The sequence below is a fragment of the Cyanistes caeruleus genome, chromosome 1 (genome assembly GCF_971803275.1).
Source record: "Cyanistes caeruleus chromosome 1, bCyaCae1.hap1.1, whole genome shotgun sequence".
NCBI lineage: Eukaryota > Metazoa > Chordata > Aves > Passeriformes > Paridae > Cyanistes > Cyanistes caeruleus.
This window is the reverse complement of record NC_141701.1, coordinates 58,536,557-58,558,221: the sequence shown is the minus strand read 5'-3', so window position 1 is coordinate 58,558,221 and position 21,665 is coordinate 58,536,557. Positions and strand designations below refer to the sequence as shown.

Sequence of the window (21,665 nt, the reverse complement as noted above, 5' to 3'; positions counted from 1 at the left end):
CTAAAGTCAATCAAGGAGAACCAAAGAAAACAAGTACAAAACTATGTCTAGCAATTTTCTCAGTAACTACTAAGAATATTAACAAAACTTAATACATTTATATACTTCAATTTTGTGCACTTGGAAAAAATACTGCATAAGGAAAAAAAAACATGCTTGTAAAGGAAGAAATTCTTGGGTTGTTCCACTTTAAAACCAGATTCTATCAGTTTAATCTTGTATGGAAAAACTTGCTTTGGTACTCAAAGAACAAAGTCACAGGCATAAAACATGAAGTACTAGTCCAGCTTCCTCTTTGGATTTACTTTTAAAGAGAGAGGGAAAGGAAAAGGGAAGAAAATGAGAAAAAAAGAGATGAAGTAAAAATTTAAATCTGAAAACCAAAGACGTATAAGGGACAACAAGAAATGCAATATGAGAAAGAATGTTGGGGTTAAATTTAGAATTTTTTCTTAAATACTCAAAGGATTGGTCTCTTGCTATGGCCTTGTTTTTGTCAGAAAGATTTATATCTCAATTCCCCTAGTTACAGGGAACTGTATCTAGTTGCACTAGAGCTAATCCTAAAACACAGGTGCACCTCACTTGCTTTCTATTAGGTTCACACAAATTTAACTGCACACTGTACATTATATGATCATGAAGAATAAGGAGAAAAAACAGAGAGGGTGGAGAAAGGAGAGATTAAATGAACACAAGCAATCAAATTCACCGTACAGTGAGGAGAAAATTCAGATACTTCAGTAGAAAGTAAAGGAAAAGAGAAACATGTCAGCTCTAGTCTGAGATGAATTATAGAGAGGAGTTTCAAAAAGGGAATGAAACAAACCAAGAATGGGATGCATGAACCCCAGCACATCTGAAAGACTTTCTGAAGTTCTTTCTATCTTTCCTCTTTTGTGAGTACCTTCTATTTAGCTAGCAAGGATATCTGTAAATCCATGCTTTCTAGGACACTGTCTGAGAGCACCACAGCTGATTAAAACCAGACTACCTTTGTGTAGCCCCACCCTTTTTTAAAATTTTTTTAATTACTTTAAAAAATAGTCACTTTTCAAGTTAGATAAAGCTCATACAAAGCTTAAGAGAAAACTGAAATCTGACTATCCAAACTCCATTCTACAGGATAATTCTATTGGCTTGGGACGGTATGTCCCATCACATAGCATAAAAAGGTTTTCTTGCCATCTGGCTCCTGAATAAACTGCTATACTATAACCTAGTGTCTGTTTGTCAAGAAATTTGATAGTCTGGTTTCAGTTATAACTTGTTTTCATTTTCTAATTTTTATTCATGCTGTCTGTGATTTTCCATGACTGGCCGCTGTCTGGTGATGCTCTTTGGAAAGTCTGATAAAATCCATGCCAGCTATTTTTTCTTCATGTGAAATCAAAAGAGTAGGAGATCTATTACTATGAAAAAACCAAATGAAAATAAAAATGTAATTCAGATGCAGCAGGATGTTGGAAATTTGCATGTATATACTACGTATTGTTAAAAATACACTCACATTTGAGACAGTAAAGAAAGATTAGAAAACACAGCTAAATGACTGAAATTCGCCTCTCTGTAGACTCCACAGCCAAACTAATGAAGTTCTAAAGTCTTTTATGAAGCAAAACTTATTGTATAAAATTTTGTTCTGATATCATTAATAACCATCATGACACTTACAAAAAGAACGCCCTTCCAGTAACACAATACCTGTAATCATGTTCATACATTATAATGTAGGACTGAAAGGGAATTTGGGCTATTACAGATTAAAAAATGCACAAAATGAAGACCAATGGCAGGGAAATGTATCAAAAAAGATGTACAGAAGAAATTTTTCCACAGATAGAAAATGTTAAGATTATAAAAATTACTTGCATCCTTATTGTGGCAGTAAACACGGAGACTTTCAAAGCAAAAACATTAGCACCTATTTAAACATTGGAATTTTAAAAAACTGCACTAGAAAAAAAACAATTAACAAGGTAATCCTTTTACAACACATAGTCTTTCAGCTAAATAAAAAACACATGCTTTCTGAAAAGCATAAAATAGGAGAAATCATGGCATGAAAAGGAAAAGAAAAGTTCAAAACATTAATGCCTCTCCATAGGTGGGAACTGAGAAAAAAAAACCCCACGGTAAAATATTGTGTAATGAAGACTTCACATTTTATTCATCAATAAACAAATTTCACAATGGGAAATGATGATATTCACAGCCAGTGGTATTCTGACTTAGATTTAGTCCTTTTCAAGTCAAGAGAGAAACTTGGGATGACTAAGACTCAATTCAGTATTAGAATGCAGTTCATAGTCTGACCTGCTCAAAACTGCCCTAAAGAAACATTTCTTTGAAGAAGGTCTCTTACAGTCAGTATTAACAGTTGTTAAAATTCATTTACTCTCCTCAGTTCTATTTGCCTCAGGACTTGATTTCTGATCAACTTCAGATCTCATACATGCTGAATTCACTTAAAAGATGGACTTGATGATTCTTGTGGATCTCTTCTAACTCAGAATATTCTACAACTCCTGTCTGTAACTTTTGATTATTTTTTCTTTGTTTTCATACCTTAACTGGAAAAAATCCTTAAGGATGTGAAGTTTGTATGCCAAAATTCACATGCATAAGACAAAACTGTAGACCTGAGCAACTGCGCAAAGCTTATGCTGTAAACCAAATGACTTCAACTGTTGCAATTCCTGTTTTTCAAAGTTTAACAATGATAACATAATAGTGCATTATACTTGAATAATCTCAGTTTCAGGGCAAATAATGACTTTATGGGTCTTCTCTTTCATCTAATTTCCAGAGAAGGTGCATGAAGTTTCTTCAGTTAGCTTCTTTCTTTAATATGGTGATTTTCTAGATTTTTACCTCAGACAGAATATTAAGAATATTAAGAAAGTTTGGTCTTGTTGAACTTGGCTGAAAGACAATGGAAAAATACAGAAGGCAACAAAACCCTTTGGAATCCACAAATTCAAGACTGTATCTCTTCAGGCAAAGTTGGGCTGTGGAGTCCATGTTCTGATTTTGGGATGGCTAGGGGCAAGCTTCACACAACAATAAAACTGAAATCTTTTGAACTGTCACTCAGGCTTTAGGTTCTGGTTTATAACAAAATCACAGCTTAAAAAAATTACTTTTTCTTCCCTCTTAGTCATGAACAACTGAATATTTTTCATGACTTTTCTTACCTCTAAACTGCAGCTGGCATAGCCAAATTTGATCTTGAATGAAAAGGGACCTCTAAACATCTATATGTCCATAGGAATACCTAACAAACACCCACCATATCTGAAAATGGGTTTTAAATCCTTCTTTAGTGAAGATGGCTTAAGTAGTACCTAATTTAGGTTCTAGTCCTTCCAGTTAGACACTTCACTGTATTGATCACTCACAAGCCACCTCCACTAGTAAATCTACACAGTTGATAGTGGCAAAGCCTACTCTACTTCAAATAAACCTCCAAGGCATAACTTTTGGCCTGAAGTGAAAATTTCAGCTAATCTGTAACAGGTACACTGCTGAGAAACTCCTATCCTGCATCTCCATTCAATACATTAACAAACACTAATTTTGCAGAATAAAAAAATGGGGTTTTTATATGCAGATAGGGGGCTTAAAAATCAGCTATGGCACTTCCAGTTTCACCCTTTGAAATCTGAGTTCCAGAGGAGGAGAGCCACACAGGTTCAGAAACACCCATGAGTTTATCCTTCAGACTTGTAAATGCTATTTCTTCCAGAGAGATCACCACACTGCTACAGCGAGGCACCGTATTTGATTGTTGTTCAAATTCCTATGTTTAATGGTGGTATAAAAAAGAAAGCGAGACTAGAGAAAAATAAGACTTTTACTAAGCTGTTATTGTCCCCTCTGGTTTGCTTCCAGGCCCCTCAATTTCAATCCATGTTGTTCTATTTTGAGGATGTTTTCAGATGCATTGAAGTGCACTTCGACAGATCCTTGAAGCACAACATGGATTGAAATGAAGTTGCCTGAAGATACTAGTAATAGAAATCTTTGACACAGAACTGCACATTGAGAAATTGCTTGATACTTATTAGAAAGCTTCATGTTAATATAACATTGCTAATACAGAGCTCTATGAAAAAGATTAATAAAATTTTGTTAGAAGAATTTGCGAATGAAGCAGCAGGTTTGGGGAAGGAAGGAAGGAAGGGACATTCATAAATATTTAACAGGCAGCAGCCCATCCCTCAAACTCCTCAAAATAAAGCAAAAAAACCCCAACCCTTAAGTGCACATTTACATTATCATTTACAGATTTAAAGTTACCTGTCCCCCTATTCTTCACCTCTTCCCACGACAGAGAAAGAAAAGCAGGTACAAGTATAAAATATTAAAATGCTACTTTTCCTATTTTAGCATCCAAATTCCAGAGAAACTGGTTGCAGAAGAAAAAAATAGAAGCATTCTATAAATATTTTTGCTTCTACATGCGGATTTCATAAGTAAGATTCAGGCCTAAAACACTTGTAATACTTGGGTCATTAATCCTTCCCTATTAAGGAAGTTTATAAAGGAAGTAAAGACAGACCTTCAGCTATCATGGACCAAACAGTGGTATCTCAATAAACCTGGCAACTACTTAAAATACCCTTATGGGATGACATTTTAAAGAAAAAGGGAAATCTATTACTTATGGTCCCAATCTAACTGATAGTAAATTTCCCTTCTCCTCAGTAGATGTTCTTCCCAGTAGAGATTCCCTTCTCCTCAGCAGATGTCCTTCCCAGTGGAGATGGCAGGAAAATGAGGAACACTTACTGCTCTAGCTCTCAGCTCTTGAGCATGAAATGCCCTGACCTACGTGAGACAACACAGCATAAGCACGAATCCACGAATGCTAATTAATTCACAACTGTCTGGCTTTTACCTCTGGCAGATTTTTGCAGTGGCATAATTAGCTGCTGCAGACCAAGTCCTTCCTCCTGTTTACATGTGTTACCTTGATCATCAATAGTAGCAATTCAGTTCTGCCGGGCAGATACTGTCCACTAACAAACAGGATTTAGAAATAAATACTAAAAGTAGGCTTTTTGTGGACAATTTGCAGTAGGAGGTGAAGAGTCAAAATCACAGGATGCCTCATATGGTATTGCATGTAAGGGAGAATGGCAGACAGTCAAATGTAACTTCTTGCAGATGCCTGCTATTTAGTTGTTCTACGAAGTTTTATTAACAGAACCCAAACAAAATTGCTGCTGATTCCCTGTTCCCAACTTAAGCTAAACTCTAATATATTAGAAGAAATATGTAACATTATTTTGCATGCAGACAAACAGAAATGAATCAGCTCAGCTGCCCGCTGGCGGTATCTGAGATGCTGAAGGCTATTTGAAAGGTCCACCTGGGTCAGACAGGCCAGAGGATTCACTGAACACCACGCCTTCCTGGAGAGTCGGTGGCAGCTTGGAGGGCAGCTCAAATCCAAGCATGTGAGCTGTGTGTGAGCAGCCCAGCCAGGTGCCCATATGTATGAGGCCAACACAACTCTAACTGTGACCAGTTTTTAGAATCCAGGTGCTGGTTTCAAGCATTAACATACTATCCTATTTCCACAGACTGTTTGACCAGGCACATTTTTTATATTCAAATTGCTCTACACATATCTCAGAATGTGTTTAAATGAAGAACAGGAATCCTAATTTGCCATATCTACAAGCTATGGTAAATAGCATGAAGTCCTAAAATAGATATTCTACATTTTAAAACAGTTTGCTATTTCTTTAGAAATCCTCTGTTCACAATAATTTCTGCCTGTGATGAGTGGGATCTCCTAGCCTAATCCATGATATGCTATACTCTGTGTTGAAAGTTGTTTTAAAAATTAGTACTCTTTTCAGTCTTTTACAATAGTCAGCTTTGTTAACATACTCTGTTCTTCCTGGCAAGTTAGGACAGTGCGATTCCTCAGCCATGGATATGGTAACTATCCAAAACTGGATAGTCTTGTAAAGACTAAAGAAGTGCCATGTTCACAATTTTGGGAAGTTTCAAACAGGGAAGACATTTTGGGAAGACAGAACAAGTCGTATCTGTCAGAAGGTCATGATCAGAAGTTGCAAACTGGGAAGAAATATGACTATTAGGAGTGGTAAGTAATAGAGGGGGAAGGGACTAAAAAAGTAAAGGAAGTCATAAAGTAACTTGTGTAAAAATAAGCTAGAACATGAGATAATGGTGACAACAAAGAGGCAAAAAGGTAAGAAGAAATGGACTGGAGGAGTAGGAAGAAAGTAAAGCAGAAAAGCTGGAGAAAGTATTAACAGCCAGAAGAATGTTCTGTCAGGAGGACAGGAATAGGAGAAAGAAAAGGGTGAAAGTCTAAAGATAAAGTTAAATGAGTAAAAACAGAACAGATGAAAGGAGTGAGTAATGAACAAGCAAAAATGACAGAGGTACAAGGAGATATGAAGGCAACACTACTACAGAAAAAAAAAAAAAAAGGGAGAGAAAGAGTTGAGGGAGGAGCCCTAGGGAAGAATGGAACAAATGTGCCAGGTGCTCTGGGTTCAATGTCAGAAAAGTGACCTCTTCATATGAGCATACTACTTGGTTTTAAAAAAAAAAAAAAAGAAAAAAAAAGAAAAGGAAAAGAATACAATAAGAGCAATAGCTATCATAAGAATCTAAATTTATTTGTTAATCTTTTCCCCACCAGAAGCTGAAGAAATCCTTTCAAGAGAATTTTTATTGGTAGAAATAAAACATTTTGAGATGCAAACTTGTTTGGTTTTGCCTAATATGCTAAAAGCTTACATTCAATTAACAAAATACAAGCCAAGTTTGGGAAAGAAATTCGTTTCTCGAAAAAAAGAACCTACAGGCATTCAACAGCTCCAAGTAAAATGGTAAGGCCTTTTGTCTTAAAGACCAGAAATGCAACAGAAACAAAATATAATAAAAAATGAAAATCCAGGTACAGGAATTATGTATTTCATACTGAATAATTATTTCTGTACTGCCCGTAAATCCTCTCTGGTAAGCTGTGCATCTAAAACTCATCGAACTGCCAAGGGGTAAACGCAGCTCCATCCATCACACAGCCACTTGACAAATACATTCCATAATAGAAGTTTATTTTTATGGGAGGCTGAATCAAGGACTTTCCCATGCATACAAAAACTTGTCAAAATTATTTATGAGTCTTGCTGAGACACACAATATGTCATATCAAACTCCTATTTTCCTTCCAAGCACAGACTGTCAATATCTCTGCTACTATCAATAATGTGGAACACCGCTGCTATAGGCCCTCAGGATTTTGAGGTCATTTGCCCATCCTAGGCTGCTGCCAGACGTTGTCTCTAGCTGCAATGCAGCTGAGGAGAGGTGTATTTACAGCCTCTATGAGGTGTAGCTAAGGTAAGCACTTGGGACTGCAATCAAAGGCTTTGCCAACATAAAATAAAATGGAAACATATGTTTGAAATATTACAGTTGATTGTATCTAGAGTTATGAAAATAATGAAACAACTTTCACTGGACTAAATTAGAAAATCCAAAAGCTTACCAGCATTTTCTGGCATAATTAAACAAATAATCACTTCTGATTAATATGTTTGCGCCTTTCTGAAACTATGCTAAGGAAAATCCTCACACAACAAGGCTACTAATATCCTTTCTGACCAGAAAGTTTGTTGAAAATCGCATGAACTTTGAAAATAAGGAAGTAAAACTCCTGAAACAGAATTTATTTAGTACAACCTGTTTTGTTTGCAAAAGAACATAAAAAGTCTTAAAGAAAATACCATTATTTTTGCTAGTGGGCCCAAGCACTCTGTGCAAAAAGCATTTAGTTTTCTGAAGGCAATAGCCCTACACCTTGTTTAGCCATATTAAATAATTTCAGCAATATTAGTATTTTTGCTGGTTGTTTCACAAACACAATACAATCACAGTGTATCCTGTCTGAGATGTGGCTGAACTTGACACTAATATTTTGAACCTTTTCGATACCAGCCTTTCCTTACCATGCTGGACTACCCTTTTTGCCTCTCCTGCTGTCACCAGCTCTGCAGGAATGTCTGCAAGAGGTACTCCCCTCAAAGGAAAAGCTGCAGGTTCATCTCAGCCCAGTAGCTGCTGGATGTGAAAGACTGATATTTGGGAAGTCACTGAGCTTCTGAATCCTGTAAATTTTTAGCTGCCCATCCATGAATGATAGCATGCTCCAGGAATAAACTATCCAAATCTGAGAGAAAGAATTTCTTCAATGAAAGCTCATGGTGGGAGATTTATTTAGCTATCCCCTCAGATTCAACCATCATAGTAGAGGAGATCACACTGACACTGGAATTAGCTTTGAAGGAGCTGTCTTAGGTATTGGAAAGAATGTGGTGGCAGAAACATAGAAATCTGTTGAAAATGCACACTGCGAAGACAGAGGTACAGTGCTGCCAGGATTACATTGTTTCCAGTATTGCATGCAGGACATCAAAACATGCTGATGCAAAGAGTTACTTTTGTAAACCCCAGTGTCTTCAGCAGCAAATATTCCAAATATCCATCCAATGGCAGCATTGTCCCAGCCACTGAATTTGGTTTTGGAGCAGCTGGCTGGGAAAGTGCATAAGGCACTAGGCATACATGTAAAAACTTATATGTTCACTCCCATCAGTGACATATATACTCAAAACCTTATTTTCCAAAAGGTATGGTACCTGCTGTGATTGGTACAGACGGAAAAAAAGAGCATCCCTGATGAGTTCCTTTACTGTTTGATGGGCTGACAATTACCACACACTCAGTTAACCTACTGCAGGGTCACTTTATGGATCTTGAAAACCTATGTGTGGTCTGGAAGAGTTTTCAGGCTGAGATCTAAAGGGTGGACAAATGCTTCTTACACGACTGTACAATGCCTGTCCCAGGAAATCAGAGACTATTAAATTCTACCATCTCACAATCACCAACTCCTATAATTGATAGCATAAAACCTTGCAATAATAATAATAAATAATGAGGAACAAGACAATAATTTGATTGTCAAATTAGAACTAACCTTACAGAAAAGACTACAAAAAAAGGATTTCTCATAATTTTTAATTGTTCCACTAAAATAGGTTTGCATTGTTGTCTTCAATTCTTGTGTGCCTGGAGAGAATTTAGAGAAGACTGTTTACAGCCAAGTCAAGGAAAAAAAAAAAAGCACTGGTAGCCCATGTGAACATATCCAAGTTTGTCCAGGAGATGCATTTCCAGTACTTAAAAAACCTTCCACTTTCTTATAGCATAAGGGCAACAGAGCTATTTAACAATTTTTGTTAGTGGCTTAAAACTGTCAGGAATCTGAGGTCTTTTTAGTGGTATACTTTCCACATGACGTAGGTGCAACTCATTTTGTCCCTAACAGAAGCCGTCATGCCTATTATTCTTTGAACACTGCACTGAAATGTACCTTTTAGAAGCAGAACAATATAATCCTATTGATTTCCCTCAGCCCTAAAATGTAATAATTTGAGATTATTTTCAGGCAACAATAAGGCTTTATGACCTAACAGCTGATCACTTTTTTATACTTCACCACTGACGTGTATTACTAAAACCAGAATCCCAGCTCCTGTTAAAGGATATTTATAAACACAATTACTTATTTTAGTTTAATGTTCCTGTGATAAATCATATGCTGCTAATAAAGTGCTGTACTTACTGTACCACTCTTATCTTCTGAGACAGGGAAGATGGTGCCAAAACTGACTGAACAGGCAAGAAAGAGTAACCACTGTATTTTATACTTCAGGAGACAGCAGTAACTGACACACAGTAACTGTCCTTTTACCCAAAACTACTTTGCAATATTACAAGAAGGAGACAAGTCAAAGATTAAAAGATGAACAATCTGAATCATCAGTGACTTTCCTGAATCCTGAGTAGCCATTTAACACTTGAGCAAAATAAAACAGTAACATTCTGACTAACAGCAGTTTATATTCTCTTTTCACAGGTCTTAATGACTGCACTAGAATGGGGAAGAAGAGGAACTACCTTGCTGCATTCCAGCTAAAAGGCAAGACATTTTTAATAGCACTATAGATATAAACTTTTAGAGTGCATGATAGTATAATATACTAATTTATAATAATATAAGCATTAGTTTTCACTTCTTATCCTTTATTTTCTTCTTTAGAAGTACTTGAATGAAATTACGTGGTTTGGCCTCTTCCTTGCATTGGTCACATTTTTTTCCTAGTAGAAAAAACTACTCAATCTCAGTTGCCTTTGGAAGAATTTCTAGGAAGGAAAGACATAAGAATACAGTTGCTCTATGGTAGCTGCTCTTTTCTCACACCAAAGATGTGTTTCACTCCTGCAATGTCCTTAAGCAAACATTTTCCTTCTCTTTCTGTCAAACTAAGGAACTTTGTTAGCAACACCGTAGGACAGGAGATAACTATAGAGCTCTCTAATTGTTAAGCTCTTGCAAGGGCTGAGCCTGATCATTCACTGAATTGTTGAGTTGATGGGATTCGTGTAGCTGGTTATAAATTGATAATCTAAATTAATTCATTCAAGCAGAAATCGATTTTGTAACTCCTTGAGAGCTTGTAATAATGCTTACCTCCTACCGTTAGCTGCATTCTCCGTTTCATAAAGCTGGTCGGAAACAGCTGGATTCAGGTGACCTGCTAGCTCATTAAATCTGTTACATGTTCCTCCTGGTAAATGATATTAAGCTGAAATGTCCTTGCGTTGATTTTTTTTCCTTTAATTTTATGACAGAAATAACCTAATTTGTAACACAAAATAACAATCTCCTTGGATTACTTTGCCTTGTTAAAATATTTTATGCATTTTTCATTTACACGAAGGTAATGGAAAAACACTTAAACTATCTGTTATTTAAGCCACAAGAGATATGTTACTGAAAGTCTGATAGCTGCAAAAATGATTGCCTCTTCATAGTCTTTGCTTTATATCTGTAATAAAAGGCGGACAATTCAATTCATCGGTTAGTAAATAAAGTACGATAGTTTTTATTTTATTTGCTCTGCATTGCAAGAACTAAAATCAGATTGCTTTTTGAATTCATTTAAAAATGGGATCATTACTTTCCTTTTTTAGCTCTAATGCAGAATGTTCGGTGTCTATTTTGAATGTTATACCTTTTTTAAGATATAAAGTAAATATTACCTAATTCTGAATGTCAGATTAAAAGCATAAATTTCTTTCATTGACTCCTCTATAATTACTTAAATATTGGTGTCAGGACTGTCAGTAAGAAGTCATAATTGAATCTGAGCACCTCAGTATGGATCTGATACAAAGCATAAACACTTATTTCTCAGAACCTGATGACTTCCAACTATCAACTTTTATGACAAGTATAGAAGTGTCAAAAATTACACTGCTGGAATGTGCTGCAAGGCAAAAATACATGCTTGCCACAAGATAAAGCCCAAATTCTACCAAGTCCAGTGCAGAAACAGCACCTGTTAGGGAATGGGAAAATGTGATGCTGCTCTTCTATACAGTCCATACTTCACATATGTAAAAGGATAAAGACAATCCTGAAGTGAAAAGCTTAAATATGCCCTTGAACATTCCAGTTTGCCATTTCCAGCAGACGTCACTATAGAGCAAGGATTCATGCAGGCTGAAAAAATGGCAACACTATCCAAAGGAATTACGATAAAAACATTTAAGAAGGCTTAGCTATTAAGATAATAGTAGCTAAAATCTGAATTATTAGCTTATTAAAATTAAAGATCCATATAAAGATAAACCATCCTTTTAATTATCAGAAAGAAAAAGCAGTATTGATTTCAAGCTTCTGGCAATAACAAAGCACAGAAGAGCATAATACATACAAAATATGCCTGTCTTTCGGGATGCATGAAAATCACAACCATAACACTAAGAAACAGACATGCATAAAGTATCATGTTTTCTAACATAAACCTACATGTGATAGATATTAATGCAATGAACATGCAGCCATATATACCACTACCCATAAAGAAGAAACTGCTTTTTCACTCATATATTTGTCTACATTTATCATCACCAAGCAGCCTTTACTCATTCCCAAAATCCTAGTATTTACCTACACACAGAATCATCAACATTCTGTCCAATAGCATTTATTCACGAACACAAAAATCAGCGTACAGTAATAGTGAAAGGTGATAGTAGCTTTCAGAAACATAGTGAATGTTAACATGCTGATGAAATATCTAATATTCTTTTCCTATTTCAAAGAAACAACATTAAATAATTCTACCCACACAGTATTTTTGTTTTAACTTTTACTGCCTTAAGAATTAAAACTGTGAAGTCCATTCTGTGCTGTGGCTTTCAATCCTGACTGGCTGGAGTTTGTCTGAAAGACAAATGCTACTCAAGGTAGTGCAAGGCTAAATGTTGTAGGCAAGTCTCTGGGAAGACTTGTCTCTGAGACATAAATTCTAATGACAAAAGGCACATAAAGGGAATTTTTTCACTATACCATACCTCAAACAATGCGTCCTGTTTCCCCTGTGAGCTTGGGTAATTTTTCTGGCCTACACAGAAGCATCAGGGTGAACTTTTCCCCAATTTTCTCTATTGCTTATGGTCTGATATTTGCATAATATAGAGTGAAGTACTGTCCATGCTTGATACAGACTGGAGACTGTAAAGCAACATAGAACACTGCCTTCCAATACTGGGGCAGAATGAGGGAACAAAGAAATTTCTTTCCCATTGTCCCTCCCCATGAGTGTTGGCTCAATGGCCATTGGCACTGGGGTCTTTGTTCTGTGAAAGGGAGCACTTGTAGTTACAGCAACTACTTGCAAACACTTTTACCACTTTTCTTGAAGCAACAATGTAGAAACTGAGCAGAAAAAAATGTTCATCAGACTGCACCCATGGATATTTCCACTGGCCAACTTGCGGAGTGTTGGAGAAGTGTTCCAATGACTGAGAGAGGAGACTGGAGGTTCTGGGGGCTGACAGCTCACTCTCAACTTGAGAACTCAGCATCTGAGCTTTGTGACTGAGTTATCTTATGGAGCTTGAGAATTTTTTTGGTGTGCTTCCTTGTTAATTTTGTTTAGAAGTTTTTCTTAATGACTAACGAGTTGTAAGTTTTGAGGTGCCTCATTCAGCTATGGCTCATCCTCATGGTGCACTCTCAAACAGGTGCTTCTAAGTGCCAAGAGGGGCATTGAAGTGTTATTCCTCTGGAGAGGAAAAAAAAAAGCTCTGTAGTATTCCTCTCGGCTTAGAGAGTAAACTAAGGCACACTGCTCGTACCTGGATGTATGTATACACTCTATTAGATGCAAAATACTCTTAGGTGAAAAACAGATCCCACAACTTTTGAGATTAAACAAGAGCAGAGGAAAAGCTCTTGTGTGAGCTGTTTTGCCCTGCAAGGGAAGGATTCCTAATGGAAAAGGAAGAACTCTAACTGAAAGAGAGGAGCACCTTGGGCACTGCTTCCTACTGAGGCTGCTTCACCAGTGTCAACATTAACAACAGCTTAGTGTAAACATAAACCATGCACAAACACAAATTATACCAAATAGCAAAGGGGTGAAGATGAAAAGCATTACACTGCGCCAGACAGACCAGTCTTAGCAATTCTCCTACAGCCATTTCCTACCTTCATAGTTATTGTAGTTCTTGGATAGTTCACACTCTTCTGGTGAATTATATTATATTGTGCTGTATCAGTCATAGCCAGGAAAAAAACATGTATTATTACCCAAGTAAAGTCAATAATTTATGAGTTCAACAGATCACAGCAGTTGAACCACTCTCATTTTCAAAAGGATAAGCAATAGCTGAATTATTTCTGGCAATACAGACTACCTCAGTACAAGCCCCAGCTATTTAAGGAAAAAAACAAAACATCATCCAGCAAAGGCCAAGGTCTAATATTTATGTACGGGAAAATGTGTCTAGGCATGTATAAGCATCTTTAAAAATCTTGATTAGAAGTTGTTCATTCATTATACTTTCTATTAATGAAATGTTACCAGAATAGCACACTTGGGAATGTATGGCTTTCTTTCCCTTAATGTTGCAAAAGGAAAATACTAGACCAGACTAGAGAAACCTGTCATTGCCAAAAGTGACAGTGTTTTTTTAAAATCCATTATTGGCAACTCCCTACTTTGCTTCTTAGCACATCCCCTCTTCACGATACTTGTAAATGGAGCACCAAACGGACATCAGTTGCAGCCACACCCAGATTCTTGTTACTAATCTCTCTTTTTAAATTCAGTTTCTTTTATGGTGGCTTTTCCACTGTTTAATTAGGCCATGGGGAGTAAAGAGAGGCAGTCTCACTGTCCCTTCAGAGTTTATTTCACAGACTGTTCCCTTCAAGGATTTTACTTCTGTCACTGAAAGCAGACATCCTCATATTGCTTAAACACAGAAAATGATTAATACAATGAGATTGTTATGCTCCTAGCTAAAATGGCCTTCTTTGTAATGTGAGCTACAACAGCTTGAAAAGATGGGTGCTGACACTACACTACAGCTGACAGTTTTTCTTTTTTTAGGTGTACTATTATTGGGATCTGTAATTCTGTGTGACCCATAATAATAATCCCACCATTCTCCTCATATTAATATCATAAATTCTGCAGACATAGATGATATTATCATATATCAAATATGACCATAAAACCAATGTGATCTTAACACCTTTGGATTTATCTTGAAAAGAAAAATACTAGATAAAATCATTTATGCTGATATCACCAAGTCTTTACTGAGTTACAGTAACATGGTAAGATTATAATATTTATAATATTTAGGAGGATAGGCAGTTTTGACAGCTTTATTAATCTGCTCCTTGAGTTAAACTTCTGGATAGTTAATTTGTATGTTATTTAACAGTCAGTGTTTTCCATTCTGTGTCCCTGGCCACAAGGCTGAAATTCCGCAAAAGCTGTATTTGGTATACATTACAGTACATACATTAAATAGCCTACTTTAAAGGAGCACCAGTCAAATAATAATATTTTACAATATTTAAGTGAGATCTGCTAGTGCCACTGCAGTTAAAGGTCTCCAAGCTACTTTGAACACATGGTGGGTTAAATGGCATGCTCAACTTTGGAGTGATTTACAATGAAACCCATAACAAAATCAAAATTTTGTTATAAATTTGTCATAACAAATATCAAATTGACTTAATACTGGTTTCAAGTTTTGTATCTCTGAGACCACTTATACATCCCAGCAACGTGATTGCAGTGGAGGATTCTGGAACACTTAGAAGACTGAAGGAAAAGCTGAATTTAAAATACTGAAACCTTCAATTTGCCACCTCCTTCTTCCCACCTCTGCTCTCATCAGAATTAGAATTTCCAGACAGATTGTACCACGTGATTGTATGTTTGGACAACTGCTACAATAACAATAAAAAAGAGGGAGCATAAAAATGGCTGAGGTGCTGAGGCTGCCAAAGAAACTGTGCCACATGCAAACATGATTATCCTTGTTTTAAGTAAAAATCTTAAGTCAAATTTGTTTCAGCACAAAGGAACTATCCAGGGGCTCATACACCACTTATGCCTTCAGTCAAGAGTACCATGCAGCTAAAGTGCTGTACTCCTGGTAAGTAATGACGGAACAATATTTGCAAGGAATTTTTACAAGGCACATAAACCTAAACTGCTATGAAATCCCCCTTCACAGAGATGCCCTGCAAACCACCAAACAGGCAGGCTAAAGCAAATAGGCTTGTCGGGAAAAAAGGAGGCAGAAGCAGAACAAAAGAAAGCAACAATGAACAGCACAGCTTCAGAAATACAGATCAAAAGGTGCTTTATTGCCACTGGGGAGAGGATTTTTTCACGATTTCTTTGCAGTAAATGTATTCAGGCTCTAGCTTCAGATACTTGTTTTGTATGTTGTTGGCATGAAACTCTGCCCTCAAAGATCACATCTCTGTGAGAAACTACACTTTTTTTTTTTTTTTTAAGATGCCCACATCTCATAAAAAGCAGCACGTGATGGAATTTCAGCAATATAGCTGCCATTAGAAACCAAATTTCTTTATGAGGTGCACAGGCATTTCAAGAGGATAAACAAGTTTTTCCTCAGTGAGTAGTCATTAAAAGATCAGTGCCTCAGTTGATCTACTAAAAAAGCAAAAAGCAGATGGGAGTAAGCAGGGAGTAAGCGCAGCCCCGGCTCTACCTTTACAGCTGCTGTTAGAAATGGGCAGAAAAAGGGGCAATGGTTGTCCCAGCTGGGAAGAGTCACTCTTCTTAAATGTATCCGCAACACCACAGTGCTACCAATCATTGCAATCTTTTCATAAATTGTGTTAGCTCAGATATTTAAGGCTTTAATGTCCCAGGTTTCTAGACTCAAATACTTAAGTAAGTACAGTTGTTTTCATTTTTGAGGGAAGAGAGAAATTCAGTAACGTTAAATACAAGTAACAGAGATCAGAAATCACTACTTGGACCAGCTGTGCAGCAACATGTAACCTGGCAATACCAACACTCTTCTCGTCTTCACTGTAACCAGAAGGTTGTAGGACAACTCCATTTTGAGCAGACAATCTCCACATACAACCCAGACTCACAGCTGTAGCAATATGCCACAATCTACTCCTCAATGTACAAATTTCCTTTGACACAGATGACTTTAATGGCTTTTTCTTTGTAGCTTTATAGTGTATTGTATAATTAATTCAGGAATTAAAGCTGCCTAAATGCATTCAGACACAATGAGCCACTCTTCGGAGCTGTTGCAGTCTATTTTGTCAATAAACCTAGTTCATGAGGTTCTTGTTGCCACACATCAATACAGTAAGAATTGTGTGCTCTGGGTATTTACATATCTATCCCATGGAGAGACTCAGATTTTTAAAGACTCCTTAACAATGGATTTGTTCATGCTTTACTTAAAATAATCATTTTAATATAAATTTAGAAATACAAAGTTTCCAAATGAAATAAGTAAAAACATTTTGTGTACTTTATCTGGCAAATATGCTCCCAACATTTGAAGATAATTCCCATTTTTTAAAAAATGTAACCAACTTTGTGAATTTTGCCTTAAAAATTTTTTACTTTCCTCTTGAGAGTAGCCAAAGAGCATTAAAAACCCAAAGAAAAACATACATAACAAACTGAAAGGTCAGAAAGGATAATATAACTGATTTATTTTCCAACTTAAGGGTGACGAAAGAGCTGGGTGGAGAGAAAAGTGGAAGAGAAAGAGGTAGCCTCCAGAAAAAGGGTGAGAGAAAAGTTAAATTTACCTGCTTTCTTTCTGAATTCCCACTTACTACTTCAACCATGGAAATACCAAGAATGGCTTTAATTGGCTTTGCTCAGTGCCTGTGCTAAGTATCTTAGAAGCTGTTAATCTGGAAGCCATCTCCTCTTAAAGCCAAAAAGCACTGCTTCTTTAAGAGGAACAACCAACTGAGGTGACAAAGTAAGAGACGTGCTCATTTTCTGATCTTGCAGTTTCTGGATATACCAGTCACACTGAGGTGTGCTCTGACCAGGGTGGATGGCACCACAGGGGTTACACCAATGTCTTAAAAGACAGGTGATAGTTTTCTGTTCCTCAGTACTGGCTGTCCAAAGTATGTGTGTGGTGTAACTTTGTACACAAATAAATATGCACTTCTCTCTTTTCAGTATCTTGTGTGTGTTCTTACTCCAAAAATATATAGCCCTTTTTTGAGAGCAGTATGTTCACAACGTAAGAAACAAAATCTGGAAAGCAGAAAAAGAGCAACACTAACTTGCTGATAGGAATATGGTGTGACAGGAGGGATGAATAATCAAAGATAGAGTTGATAGTTTACTGTTAAAATAAATTAACCAATCCACTGACAAAAAGTCTTGCCTACTGTATTTTATAGATACAGCTCTGACATATTTTGATCACAAACAGTTTCAAAAGAGGATCACTCTGCCAGCTGGGCTGTTCTTAAACAAAACCTCTATGTTTTGATCCAGGAAACATCAATCATCATGTCTCCAAAACCATTACCATTTATTGAGCACCCATTAATATGCTCAGTGCTAAATAAAGCAGAGGAACATGCTGTCCTTATCCACATTTCTGATCATCTGTCCTATATTTTTGAAGTCAGTTTGTCTCTGCATAAACTCAAACATCTAAAGTAAACAAACAGAAATATTTTGGTACTATGTACTACACTGCTATACTTTTTGCAAGCTTGTTTTATCTTTCACATTCTGTAAATATAAAATAACTCCATTCCAACTGCAGGGAAAAGAATTGAAAACAAGACTCTGCTGGACAAACAAGCCTGAAAAAGGAGTTAAGTTGCAGAGGGGCCAGGAATTCTGGGTGTGTTTCAGCAGTGAGGACAGAGACCTGAGCAACTGCAGAGTTCTGCAGAGAGCTAAGAATGAGAGGAGTATCTCTGTGATGGTATAGGTCAAAAATACAGGGAATTTCAAAGGGAAACTAGAGGATATGAACATCAGCACTGATTATAGGATGCATTTCCTGCACATAGGAGAACATTTAGCTAAGCCATGTCCAGTATCTGTGATATAAATTAACTATCACAGAAAATTTGTAGAATCAAACTCTTGGATAATATATCATAGGTAATGGCTATCCACAGGAATTCATACTAGCAAATATGTTGCTTCTGAAGAGAAGATATTACACATTTTAATACAGAAAAAACCCACAATATCCCCTCAAAGAAAATCAAAGCTTTTAAAAGTAGTAACAAATACGGATATTGAGAAGATTGAAATCTACTTCTGGTTCAACTTTAAAAAAAGAAAAAATACACAAAAACTTGAACTTGAAAAACCTCAAAGATCATAATATTGTCAAAGTATTGGTTGAATTTTGATTATATAAAACATTAAAAATTGGAGTAATTAACCATTTTTTTAAAAAAAATGGATGAATATGTATCAGTTAGATGTTCTTGCAGTTCTATCCACCTGCTGTTTTAGACAAAAAAATAAAGGTGATGTTCATAAAGAAAATGATACAATTTCCTTCACTTAATAGTCAACTCTCTGATTACTGGCCACTGGAGTAATAGGTTGAATTGCACCACTGATGAACAGCCAAGGGCCTCAGTTAACAAAAATCAGTCCTTTTAAAATATTTAATGATAAGAAAAAAATGAATGAAAGCATTTGTCAAGATTATGATTGTCATTAGAAAATGCTAATTACATATTAGTTTAATAATCACCACATGATCATTTACCAAAATTATTAGATTTTTTACTTACTTGGAAGAATTAACTTTTTTTTCTTTGTACAAAGTGTTCACAATAGTGCTTTTAGAAGCTAAGAATTTTAAAATTACACGTCTTCTGAAGCTGTACTGCTACTGTTGGAAAGCTCTGATCTGAGTTTAATGCCAACTTATCTTATTTCACTCACTTAATGATATATATTACCCTCTTAAGGAAAGTTACAGCACTGTACAATTCATAAAGCACAGGTAATTTACCACAAAAAAAGCTCTACAATTAAAAGTTAAACTCCAGCAAAAAGCTGCTTGTTAATTCATATATATGTGCTACAAAAAATATGTCACTCTTCAATATTGAGCTGAGATAAACATGAAGGTATTAGGCAAGTATCAAACATATCTGTAAGAGCTGTGTGATCTCAACAATACAACAAAAGAATATAAAACTAGTATTACAATAAGACTTCTTACTTTTGATAACAAAACTGTACTTATATTTTTCTGCATAGTACTGTTACACCAGTTTTACAGGTCAAGTTGCATCAGCAGCCACTAACTTGACCACAGCAACAACAAAAAAAAGCATCCTATGCTAAAGTGAACTCAAATGAAATTTCTCTCAACCAGTGATCATTTTTGCCATTCCAATTTATTAAGAATTCTATTCTTAAGCTGTTTTGCCCACATGCAACTACAAAAACTCCCAAAAGAACAGTTTTCCTACTCCCAGTTTAAAGTTCACATTTTAAACAATTAGCAGTACCTCAAACAATTGCTTCCTTTTAAGGGGACAGCATAATTGAACTATGTCTAACAGTACAGCAGGATAAAACCTGAAAACTATAAAAAATATTTCATATGTTATTTCTCATCTAAGACTGATGTTCTGACTTAGAAGAGACCCTTGTGACAAAAAAGCACGTCTCTGAAGTATTGACCTTAAGAACATCTTAAGAACATCTGTGCACCTTGCCCACAACAACGCCCTGCAGCACTATTGGATGGGGACAGAGTGGCTGGACAGTGGCCAGGCAGGAAGGGACCTGGGGGAGCAGTTTGACAGTGGCTGAACATGAGCCAGTGTGTGCCCAGGTGGCCAAGGAGGCCAATGGCTTCCTGGCCTGGATCAGGAATAGTGTGACCAGGAGGAGCAGGGCAGTGTTTGGCCCCTGTACTCTGCACTGGTGAGGTCAGACCTTGAGCATCATGTACAGTTTTGGGCCCTTCAATTTATGAAGGACATTGAGATGCTGGAGTGTGTCTAGAGAAGGGCAACAAGGCTGATGAAGGGTCTGAAACACAAGACCAATGAGGAGCAACTGAAGGAGCTGGGGTTGTGTAGCCTGAGAAGAGAAGGCTCAGGGGTGACCATATCACTTTCTACAACTATCTGAAGGAAATTGTGGCCAGGTGAGGTCAGCCTCTTCTCCCAGGCAACCAGTGAAAGCATGACAGGACAGAGTTTTAAACTGCACCAGGGGAGGTTTATACATAAGGAAGAACTTCTTCACAGAAAGGGTGGTTAGACATTGGAATGGGCTGCCCAAGGAGGTAGTGGAGTCAATGTCCCTGGAGGCATTTAAGAAAAGACTGAATGTGGCACTTGATGCCATGGTCTGGTTGACATGGTGGTGTTTGGTCATAGATTAGAGTTTAGAATCTCAAAGGTCTTTTCCAACTTAGTCCGTTCAGTGATCTTAATTAAATTTAGCAATGAAATAATATTACATCACTACTCTTGTTATGATTTATAGTCCCTACTCAATATGGGGGTATTGCAGTAACAGAACAGTACCTTTACTTGACCTTTGCAAAGAAGTAAATATGGTTAACTAATTTAAATGCACACCAGTTGGAATCACAGTTTAAAAGCACTAACAGCTGTCTCTGACTGATTTCCATAGCTGCTATGGCAGAGGGACAAGGAAAGCTTCAAGAGAAAGCAGATGTGCTACTGCCAGAGTCTGATGCACACAAGTCTATACAATTTGTTTAATCTCTTCCACCAAGGGTGGTATAACTTCTCATCAGACTCACTGATACAGAAGGTTATGGGGAAGAAGAGGCAAAGATCAAGATTCTCTTTGTGGGAAGAATCTTCAAACATGGTCTTGAGGGACAGCTATTTTGATTTCTTTGAGTTAAAAAAAATAAATAATATATGATTGATCCTCTGAACAGCTGCTCAAATTGCAACTCAAATGCAGATATATGTGGACAGAGTGCAAAATCCCTTAACACCAGCTAGATTTAATCAGGAAGCAGAGGAATATCATATCCAGATGACAATCCCACTTTGTGACTTTGGCATAGGAATGCAGACACCTTCTAACATCCTTCTAATTTGAACCTTGGCCAGATAAGTGGTTACTCAAGAGTGCAGTTTGTCCCTGTAATACCAGTCCACAGTTCTGTGGGACCAGTTTCCCCTATCACATTTTCCACTCTTGTTGGCAGTTTTA

At 36.7% G+C, this 21,665-nt stretch overlaps 1 protein-coding gene across 2 annotated transcripts in view; it reads right to left on the bottom strand.

Annotated features, from left to right (window-relative positions):
- Positions 1–21,665, bottom strand: part of ZNF407 (zinc finger protein 407) — a 338,932-nt gene that overhangs the window by 39,105 nt on the left and 278,162 nt on the right. The window lies entirely within an intron of this gene.